At 30.8% G+C, this 11,181-nt stretch overlaps 1 long non-coding RNA gene across 1 annotated transcript; it reads left to right on the top strand.

Annotated features, from left to right (window-relative positions):
• Nucleotides 1-3,506: 3,506 nt before the first annotated feature.
• LOC141518632 (uncharacterized) lies at nucleotides 3,507-10,512 on the top strand. The gene is made up of 3 exons (XR_012477243.1): nucleotides 3,507-3,564; nucleotides 6,170-6,343; nucleotides 10,003-10,512. It is a non-coding gene; the product is annotated as an uncharacterized LOC141518632 (long non-coding RNA).
• The last annotated feature ends 669 nt before the right edge of the window (nucleotides 10,513-11,181 follow it).

Here is an 11,181-nt window from a genome sequence, read left to right as displayed (position 1 = left end):
TTCTTCCAGCTCTGCCATACTATGGTTCTGTATTTCAATTAGCCAAACTGCTTATTGTTGCCTTCAAACTCAAAGTGGACCAAAAAGATATTATGTCAGAGGTCAATATGCAGCATGCCCAATTGTGACTGATCAGACCAATATCTCATATTGATCTCATACTGATCATGTATTTTAGGAAGACCTGAGTTCAAATTTGGTCTCAGAAGACTTGATACTTACAAGCTGTATGACTCTGAGCAAATCACTTAACCCCATTTGCCTTGCCAAAAAAAAGCAAGTATAATTTAATAATTCAAATTTGCTTACCTGTCATGTGCAAAGCACCAGGGAATTCAATGATAACTCAAAAAGAAATAATACCTTTAATGAATCTCACAATCTAGTAGGGGTTGAACAAATACATAAATAAGGATGACACAAGTTATGTTACTAATTACATCATAAAGATCAGACAAAGAATTCCTATGGATTGAATTAATATTATTATGTGAATAGCTTTCAGGTCTATAGATCCAGCCCTGGTCTCTTTCCTGAGTTCAAGTCATTTTTACCAATGATCTGTTGGACACTTCAACTGAATACTCCATAGTATTCTCAAAAATCAAATTCCCCCCCAAAAGAAGCCATTGCCCTTACCTCCTGGATCTATGTCTCTTTTAAATGTTCCTCTTACAGATAAAGGCATTAACATCCTTTTGGTCATCCAGGTTCATAACTTTGGTATTATATTTGAAATCTCAAGCTCCTTTACCTCCCAAATCAAAATCAATTGTCCAAGTCTGTTGGGAAATTAGAGTCAAAAAGATTTCACAACAGGTTCACAATCATACAACTTTCTCTTCATCAATATGACTCCCTTGCTGGATTTTTTCATTAGCTTTCTAAATGATCAAGCCTCATGCCTTTCCAAACCATTTTCCATATAGTGACCAAAGTGATTTTTTTAAGTGCAATTTGGATTTGTCTTGCCACTTCTCAGGAAAGTCAAGTGACTCATTATTACCTCCAGAAAACCCCAAAACTTCTTTGTTATTAAAACCATTCAGAACTAGACTCTATCCTACTTTTCCATCATATACATATAGCTATATAGGTATAGATATATAGATAGATATACACATAACATATGTTGACATATGAATATGTATGTATCTATAAATATATGGAATATATGTATATATATATGAGAAATAGAAGAGAAAGCGAGAAGAGAGAGGAAGACAGAGAGACAGAGATATACATACCCACTTGCCTTCTCACATTCTATAATCCAAATGTTTTTGTGGCTTCTCTTTGTACAGAATTCTTCATCTCCCATTTCTGGACTTTTGTACTGTCTTTTATCTTATGACTGGAATGAACTCCGTCCTCATTCATGATTCATAGAATTCTTTTTTCTCCTCCAACACTCAATGAAAATGGCATTTTACATGATTTTCCAGTTCTTACATTCCTCAAATAACTTTTATTTTACCTTTTAAATATTTTATGTATACTTGATATTTGTATATAATTGTAGATTAACTGCCTTGGAACTCTCTTTTTCATGTTTTTGTCTCCCTCATTTAGACTGTGAACTCCTTGAGAATATGAGTTGTCTCATTTTTGTATTTCTATACCCAATACATCATGAAGCACTTAGCACATAGGACCCAGTAAATGCTTTCATTTATATATATATATATATATATATATATATATGAATATAAATTGGATAATAGATATACTGTGCATATATATATATATATCCATACACATATATTTACATATTTAGTTATACATCTTATTCAAATATTCAAAGGGATCTGTGGAATAGTCTAATACTAGAGATTAAAATCTATTTATGCCTACTTGTCTTACATGCCCCACTCCAGATAATTTCACTTTCTTTATTGACATTGGTTAATTTTTGTCTTTTTGACCTTAGTACTCTAAGATTCCTAGAATCTGTTGTCAAATCTTTTTGAGTTTACCTTCACAACAAGATTTGACAACTGATTTGGATTTGGGAAGTGAAGGAAAATCAGTACACAGTGGACAATAAATTAACATTTGCATATTAACTGACTGAGGGAGAAGAGTTCATACAACAGCAGTTCCCTAGACCAGTAAGATCACAGATATGAACAAAAATGTTTGTGTATACACATATATACACATTCAAGCATACATCAATTATACCACACAAATACATATGCAAATATGGATGTATATGCACACACATGTTATATTGTTGCCCACTCATACATAGCTGTATATGTACATGTGTGAATGTATGTGCATTATTTATATATGTATGTGTATACATATAACAGATTCAAACTTGATTTCAATTACTTATGGAAATTTCAATGAGGATCTATTAAGATAGATAAGCATCTCTTTAATTTACATCCTTAGAGTTTTATGGGTCACTGAGACATTCAGTAACTTACCAAAGGTATCATTGATGGTACCCGTAAAAGGTAAGATGTAATTCAGTATTCTAAAGTTGACTGTCTATAAATGTCTCTAAATATAATAATCATTCTGATGTCATATTTTTAAAATGAGTATCACACAGAGTGCAATAGAGAGGTTCCTAGTGGACATGAGAAAAACATTTAATAAATAAGACATTTCAAAGAATCACTGGAGCAAACAGAAGTATCAGGGAAACATGAGTGAAAATAAAAGATGAGTTGATCTTCATCTTCATATGGTAAGAGTAAAGGATAATAATTGGCTAACAAACTGACAAAGTATTCTTTTCAGGAAAAAGTAAGTGAGGCATGCAAAACAAGTAGGCATGAATAAGATTTTAATCTTGTTAGTTTATTGTTAGATTATTCCACAGATCCCTGTGAATATTTGAATAAAATATATATCTCTATATGTAAATAAATGTTCAATATATATGTACATGTATGTGTATGTATATAGGCACATTATATCTATTACCCAATTTACATTCATATATTTGAATGAATGAAAGCATTTACTGAGTTCTATGTGCTAAGGGCTTCACGATGTATTAGGTATAGAAATATAAAAATGAAGCAACTCATTTTATCAAGGAGTTCACAGTCTAAATGAGGGAGACAAAAATATGAAAAAGAAAAATCCAAGGCAGATCTAAAGACCTGAGGTTTCAATGATGGGTCATGTTAAGCTCAGTGGTCTATAGAGTATATCTGTAAGATTATGCCTGAGGTTCTGAAAAGTCTAGTGTCAGGACACATGATTAAGCCCAATGGATCTTAGGTAACTGTTTGAAGGTAGCTGGAAATTTTACTGGACAACTAACAGTTATTGACTGCTTGTTCACCCAAGCAACCAAATTACTCTTCTTGCCAAGGTCCATTATGTGTCTAGGTAGCCAGGAGATGGGAGGAGAGATTGTTAGATAGACTGCATGTGAACATGAATATCTTTGAAAATAAAGATGTACAGTGAAAACAAAACTAAAATTCCTACTTATTATTTCACATTCAGGATTTAATACAAATGAAATATGGAACGAGTACAGTCTATATGCAAACCAATACAGTATCTGCTGAGTGTGAGAAACCTTTCCTGCAGGTCAGTATTTCTAAAGCTTGTCAGAGTCCTGCCAGGATTGCTTATTACTCTATATTCCTAGTCTTTTATCCTGGAATAAAGTTGGGTGCAAATATTTTGCTTCTCACAGTCTACACTGCTGTAAAACAGGGTATCCTTGCACTGAGGGGGCCCAATCCCACAGGCTTCTAAAGTTGATTCATTTGTTTTTCTTCAGGATTTGTATTTCTTCTTTGATACCTGTGAAGAACCACATTGGTATTTCAATTTCAACCCACTATAAGAGATTGCCTGTTGTGTTTAAGTATTTGCTCCATAGAGACAATTTTTAAAAAAACAGAAAGTTATTTAAAAGTTTGAAATTAGGAACGTGACAGACTTTATTAGTCCTTTTGTTGTCTGACTCAAATAAGGTGGTGTTAGTAGGCATGGTTTCATTCCTTCCCTTCTTACACCTGGATTCAGGAGTAAGATTTACTTTTTTTTTAATTCACTTCATATTTAAAACTAGAAATAAAGTAAAGATAATATAGATAAGAATTCACTAAAAATAATTATCTGATGGAAAGATCACTGAGCTTGAAGTTAGAAGACTTTTCTTTGAATACTATGGTTGTCAATATTCATGTACCTTTGTGGATGTACACCCTAATAATGTGTCTCAGTTTCTTCATCTGCAAAATGTAATTATAATTCTGTACTCTCTATCAGGAGTTATGTCATAAGGAATTATTTTTTTCTTTTTGGTCAGGCATATATTGCTATATTATTGTTATAAAATATTAGAACTAGAAAGGCTTTTCATTTAATAGATGTGGGAATTTTAATTCAGAGAATTTGTGGCATCTTTAGTTATCACTCAGGTTGAAGGAATGGGGGAGTGGATACCATAAGTAGAAAAGTTAGATATTATGAATATTAACTGGGAGAGATTAAGGCATCAGGGCAATACACACACTAGTACATTGAGGCAGCTATGGAAAAGTTCAGATTATGGAGTTCAAAGACATTGGTAAGAATTTTGATTTTCTTACTTACTAACCATGGAATCATGGCTACTTTACCATGAAAAGTTACTCAATTTTTCTGAATATCAGTCTTCTTGTTTTTAAATTGAGGATAATGATCATTTTTACTGCTTATTTTACAGGGTTATTGAGAGGTCCATCAAGATCTTTCATGTGATAATACTTTATATAAAACAGCTGAGTTGAATGTCTAGCTCTTTATTATTTATATTACTATTGCTCATAATTTAAACTATTTTCTGAGGAATGAATGATTGATTTAGGAAAAAGCTGAGCATAAAGATGGGTGGTAGGTAGGTATTTGAGATAAAAGAAGAGGAGCAATCAAAAGAGACTAATCTCTCAAATTTATAAAAAAAAGTAGTAGAAAGAAACTCAAACAACTAATAAATTTTACTTTAGCATAAGACAAAATAAATTTACAAACTGTTAAAAATGGAAAGAGGATCTTCTGTTAGTAAAGGTCTGATATGTATAATGTATCATCAGGAAAAATGGAAGTAGATTAATAATTTTTTTTTAGGTTTTTTGTAAGGCACATGGGGTTAAGTGGATTGCCCAAGGCCACACAGCTAGGTAATTATTAAACATCTGAGGCCAGATTTGAACTCAGGTACTCCTGACTCCAGAGACAGTGCTCTATCCACTGTACCACCTAGCCACCCCAGGAGATTGATAGAGAAAAAAAACATGAAGTTATTGAATTATTTTCATTAAATAAAGATATCCACAGGAAATCAAATTCTTAGAGATGAAAAGAAAATAGTTTTCTTTCTTCTTTTCACCCTGCTTCTTAAAAAAAAATAGTCCAATATACTCAACAAAATGAATTAAGACAACTCAAACAACCAAAAATCCAATTCAAATATCTAGGAAAAAAGGCAATGATGATACTAGTTCATTAAAATTAAACACACATTCATTCTTTTTAAACAAGAAGCAAAAAATCAAAAAAAAAACAAAATTTAAAACTAGATATGTGATCTATCTGTGTCATTGAGGGGGAGTCGTAGATAAAATGCTGGACCTGGAGGCAGAAAGATTTGAGTCCAAATTCAGTACAGACACTTATTAGCTATGTGACTCTAGGTAAGTCACTTAACCCCCTTTGCCTCAGTTTACTCATCTATAAAATGGTCTAGAGAAGGAAATGGCAAGCCATTGCCATTGCCAAGAAAAACCTCAAATGATGGCTTGAAGAATCAAATATTACTGAAAACAACTAAGCAATGGCAACAACAAAATATGTTTTATCAATTACAATCACTTTTTATGCTGTTTACATGATTTCAAGAAAAGTATTCTGTGAGTGATTTATTTGTAAATTTGCTGAGATCATTTCTAGTAGCAAAACAAATTTAAAAAAAGGAAATAAAAAAAGAAATAAAAGTCTGAGATGAAAAGTAAATGAGTAGAATATGAAGTACGAAAAGAGCAAAGACAAGCCAGTTGGAAAAACGTTTGAAAACTGCCCAAAACCATGGTAGAATTTGGTGAAAGTTCTCAGAAAGGCAATCTAAGAGTCAGCAGATTACTAAAAAACAAATGAGAAGAAAAAAGAACCTAACTTTTCTCCCTCACTTCCTTTCTTACCCCAGAAAATTGTTCAATAAAATTTCCTGGTAATAAGATCAAGGAATAGACTGCAGATTGATAGAATTCACCAAAGTCTCAAAGAGAAATAAATGTAAAGATTCAACTCGCCCAGATGCGTTGTTTTCAAATTCTGCCTTTGTACTGATTAAGAGATGATTTTGCAAGCAGCAATTAAGGTAAGTAATACTTAGTATGGTACCCTAATTAGTCATATATATCTATATATATATATATATATATATATATATATATATATATATATATATATATATATATATATATATATATATATTTTAACCTACCATGACAGATCACAGAGAACTTGTCCCAGAAACTTAAGAACTACTTGATAAGGATTTTCTATTTGACCAGATTGCTAAGAACACTAGATTAGTTGGGAAGAAAATGAGTTTAAGTCAATAATTGGTCCCACAGAAAATAGTAAGTAAGTTTAAATGATGAGCAACAACAATATAAAAATAAGAATTAGAGGAAAATAGCTTGAACTAGGCAGCTAGGTGGTGGAATGGATAGACTACTAGGCCTGAAGTTGGGATCTGCCCAAGTTCATGTTTTATCTCAAACCCTTACTAGTTGTGTTACCCTGGATTTAATTACTTCACCCTATTTGCCTCTGTTTTCTTACCTGTAAAATGAGTTGAAGAAGAAATTGGCAAACTACTGAACAACAAGATATAGGTATCTTTATTATTTATGGTAAGGGGAAGAATTTGTAACTAAAAATGTGAAAGGGAAAATTACAAAACAAAAATAATAGAAAATTTTCATTACATAAAATTTAAAAACACCCAAATAATAAAAGAAACTTTGAGATGGAGAAAAAAAATCTGTTCATTAAATCTTGCTTAACAAAGTTTGGTTTTCAGCACATATATGGAATTTACACAAATATATGACAGAGCCATTTCTCAAGACTGTAAACATGGAACTCTCAAAAGAAAAATGTGAATTATTACTCATTTAGCTATGTACCTTAGATCACAGTCACTCTGAGGTATTATATCACCCCAATCAAATTACCAAAGATGAAAAAAGACAGAAATAGTCAGTGTTGGAGGAGTTGTGGGAGGAAAGGAACATTAATACACTTTTCATGGGGTGGTAGATTAAACCAAATATTCTGAAAAAATGAAATTATGCAAGAAAAGTCCCTAAAATGTTCATATCATTTGATTCTATTAGTGGGCATAAACTCAAGGGGGAAAAGGCAAAGATAACCATCTAATATTTACTAAAAATTGATGGCAATGCTTTTCTTTTTAAATAGTAAAAATCAGAAACAAAGTCAATGTTAAACAACTGCGGACTGACTGAAAAGTCAGTGGTATATGAATAAAATGAAGTATGATTACACTAGAAAAGAATCATGAAAATAAGGAACTCAGAGTATCAGGAATGATTTTTACAAACTGCAAAGGAATAAAAAATCAAGAAAATAATATGCACAATAACTGTAATAATATAAATAAAATAACACAAACTAAGTTGAATTAAAATTAATTTCAGAGATCAATATTGTTTCTGAAGGATGGATCATGAAAAAATTTTGCTCTTCTCATAGAGAGATGATTGATACAGATGGAACACTACATATATTGTAAGATTTTGTCATTATATGTGCCAATTTTAACAGATGCATATAGGGAGATATATCAGAACTTAAAGGAATATATGTGGTATAAAAAGACAAAATGATCAATAAAATTTTAAAATGAGAGTGGACCATGTAAATGGATTGAAGTCTACCTGCAAAAGGCATTGGATTAACCTGGAAACAGATTAATGGCAAGGTCTACCTTAAATAAGAGAATATGTTTTTATGAAGTTAATAAAAGGTGAATTTTCTAAGGAGTGCTAGAGTATTTGTGTATATTCAAAAAAATTGGGATTAGAATAAGTAGGGGGAAAATCAATTTTAAAAACACTTATTAAGCACCAACAATGTGCCAAACACTCTGCTGGGCAGCAACAAAGACAAAAAATATTTCTTTTGCCCTTGAGTTTACACAGTATTAGAGACAATGAATAAATGTAAATGGGCAAGGAAATGGAAAGTATGTCTAAATTTACAAAAAAAAAGTAATTCACAAATGGAATCAAACTCCAAAAGCTAAGAAATCTAGGAAAGTTTTCACATTCAGGAAGTTTTGGCAAGACTTTGAACACTGAATTGAGTCTTAAAGGGAGTTAGGGATTGCAACAGATTGGGAGAACATTCCAGGCATTGGGGAAAACTTGTGCAATGGCAAGGAGGATGGAAACCAGTTGTCTCAGATAAGAAAGCAAGTTAATTTGGTTGGAGTGTTTATAGTGAAAGAAGGGGAGGGAAGGATAATTAGACTGGCTGAAGTCAGATTAAATGATTTTAAATTCCAAGCAGCAAACTCTCTCATCCTCTCCCTCTTTTTTTAAATCTGTTTTCTACTATTTCTCTATTTATTCCTTTGTCTATCCATCCATCCATCCATCCATCCATCCATCCATCCATCCATCCATCCCTCCCTCCATCCATCCATCCATCCATCCATCCATCCATCCATCCATCCATCCATCCATAATTCATATATCCATCCATGTCTATCTATCTATCTATCTATCTATCTATCTATCTATCTATCTATCTATCTGTTTTTGTCTTAGAGGTATTATAGAGTCACTGAAGAATTTTAAGTAAAGGAAGTAAATGAGACAAATTTTAATTTCACTTCTACAAAATCACATCTCAATATTGTAGAGTTAAAACAAAGTTGACAATTATAAAATTTAATTTTAAAGGAATCCATTTGGCTCTAAAAGAAATATATTAAAGAATAGGTTTAAAAAATTGTCAATTGGAAACATTTGAGATATAAAAGAATATAATGGCTGAAAAGAAAGGTTACGGATAGACTAGATAATTAGTGATACTACAGTAATGATTCTGGATAAAAATAATTTCAAATTAAAAAGCTTTGAGAGGTCAACATGGGGACTCTGTTATAAGTAAAGAGTAGTGAATGTCTGTTGATATTAAATAGCACATCTAATGGCACCACAACTAAATTAAAAAGGAAAAGTTCATTGAAATCAAAAGAGACTAAATCAAAATTTCCAGTCTCATGTCTGTAGATAGGTTTCCAGTAGGCCTGTGAGCTGGGTAGGAATAAATATACATATTTATTTATATTAACCTCTAAAGGAAATTTAGTATTTCTCTGAACAACTACAAATAACATTATTCTGAATAGGGGTCTATAGATTTCACCAGAATGCTAAAGGAATTCATGACAACACCACCAAAAACTTAAGAGTTCCTGATCCAGATAGAAAACATTAATAATGGGAGATTACAACATTCCACTTTCAGAATGTAAATTCAACAACGACAAAAACAAAGAAGCAGAACTTAAAAAGAAAACTGGACAAAAAATGATTCTGTGTGTATATATATATTATAGAATTCAGTTTTATTTAAATGTTCACAGTTTATTTACAAAAATAACTCTGTAGACACTAAGTAACATCAATAAGTTCAGAAATTTTAATGAATTTACAAACTATTATTACAAACTATTACAATTATTATTAATTACAAAGGTAATTAATAAAGGAAATATGATTAAAATAAAGATATAGTCCTAAAAGAAGAGTTTAAAATTATATACTAAACTTTTGGGGATAACAGGTAATAAATATATGTCATAATTACCAAAATACAGCATAACATTTATGGAAGCCAGCTCAAACAGTCTTTAGAGTTAAATTTCTTTCTCTGATAGTCTATATTAATAAAGAGAAAAAGGTTACCTAAGTTTTCTGTTTATTTCTTTTTTAGAAAATCAACTCATTAATGCACCAAGAACAAGCACAAAAGAAGATATCTCAAATATAAATGGATACATTAGCAGAATTGAAGAAAAAAACCTGGTCCATTTAAATTAATAAAGAGCTGTTTTAAAAGGCCAATAAAATCTATAAGCCATTAGCTAATTCATAAAAAAGAAAAGGAATAATGAGGAAAACATGTTACCAAAATATAGAGGGAGTAAAAGAGATGGAGAGGGAAGAGACAAACAAATAGAGATAAGGAGACAGAGGCAGAAAAAAATTATTAAAAATATTACACATAATTATAAAGCCATTTAACTGAGAAGGTAAAAGGAATGGAAGTTCTCCTACAAAAACATATAATACTACTAATATCCAAGTAAGAAATTATTTAAACTATATAAATATTGGGAAAAAATTAGATACAAATTGCTACATTGAAAAAATGCCAGGATAAAATGAATACAGAAAGTATGCAAGTACATAAAGTATGCAAAGATCAAATATTATCACATAAAAGGACATCTTGTAGTTTTACAAAACAGTAAAACATATAAGATGACCTTGTATTTAGTGGTTTCTATGAAATTAAAAATAATTTTCTGATTTTCAAGCCAGAGAAGAATGAAATCTAAAATTATAAATTATTATCTTTAATAAATATTGATTAAATATATAATAAAATACATACATTAAGATCAAATGTGATTCATACCAGAAATACAAGGAAAATTCCATATTAAAAATATCCATAACTAATCATAATTATAATGAAAGCAATAAAAATAATATCAAAAGCTAAAAAAGTCTGTTAAACATTTCTTACTAGCTTCCTGGAGTAATACTAAGAGTTGGGGATAAAAAGAAAGGGGTAAGGATTGCCACAGATTTTTACTTTAAGGAGCTCATGATTAGTTCAGGAGACATGTAATGAAAATAATGAAATGATTTTTCCTCATTAAAAATGCAATTCTTTGTTAAACTAATGGAGAATCTTTGTTTTCCTGCTGCAAACAAAGTTTGAATACTGTTTTCATTATTATTTGAAATAATTATATTGAAATTACTTGAAATAATCTTAGTTATAACACTAAGACAAGAAAAAATAAGAAATAAACCATGGCAAAAAGTCTAAATCCCTATTTGTGGATTATATTGTAATCTACTTAAGAAATTTAAGAAAATG

This window comes from Macrotis lagotis, chromosome 1 (genome assembly GCF_037893015.1).
Source record: "Macrotis lagotis isolate mMagLag1 chromosome 1, bilby.v1.9.chrom.fasta, whole genome shotgun sequence".
Taxonomy (NCBI): domain Eukaryota; kingdom Metazoa; phylum Chordata; class Mammalia; order Peramelemorphia; family Peramelidae; genus Macrotis; species Macrotis lagotis.
Note: the sequence above shows the minus strand (reverse complement) of the source record. Positions and strands in the feature narration are given on the sequence as shown.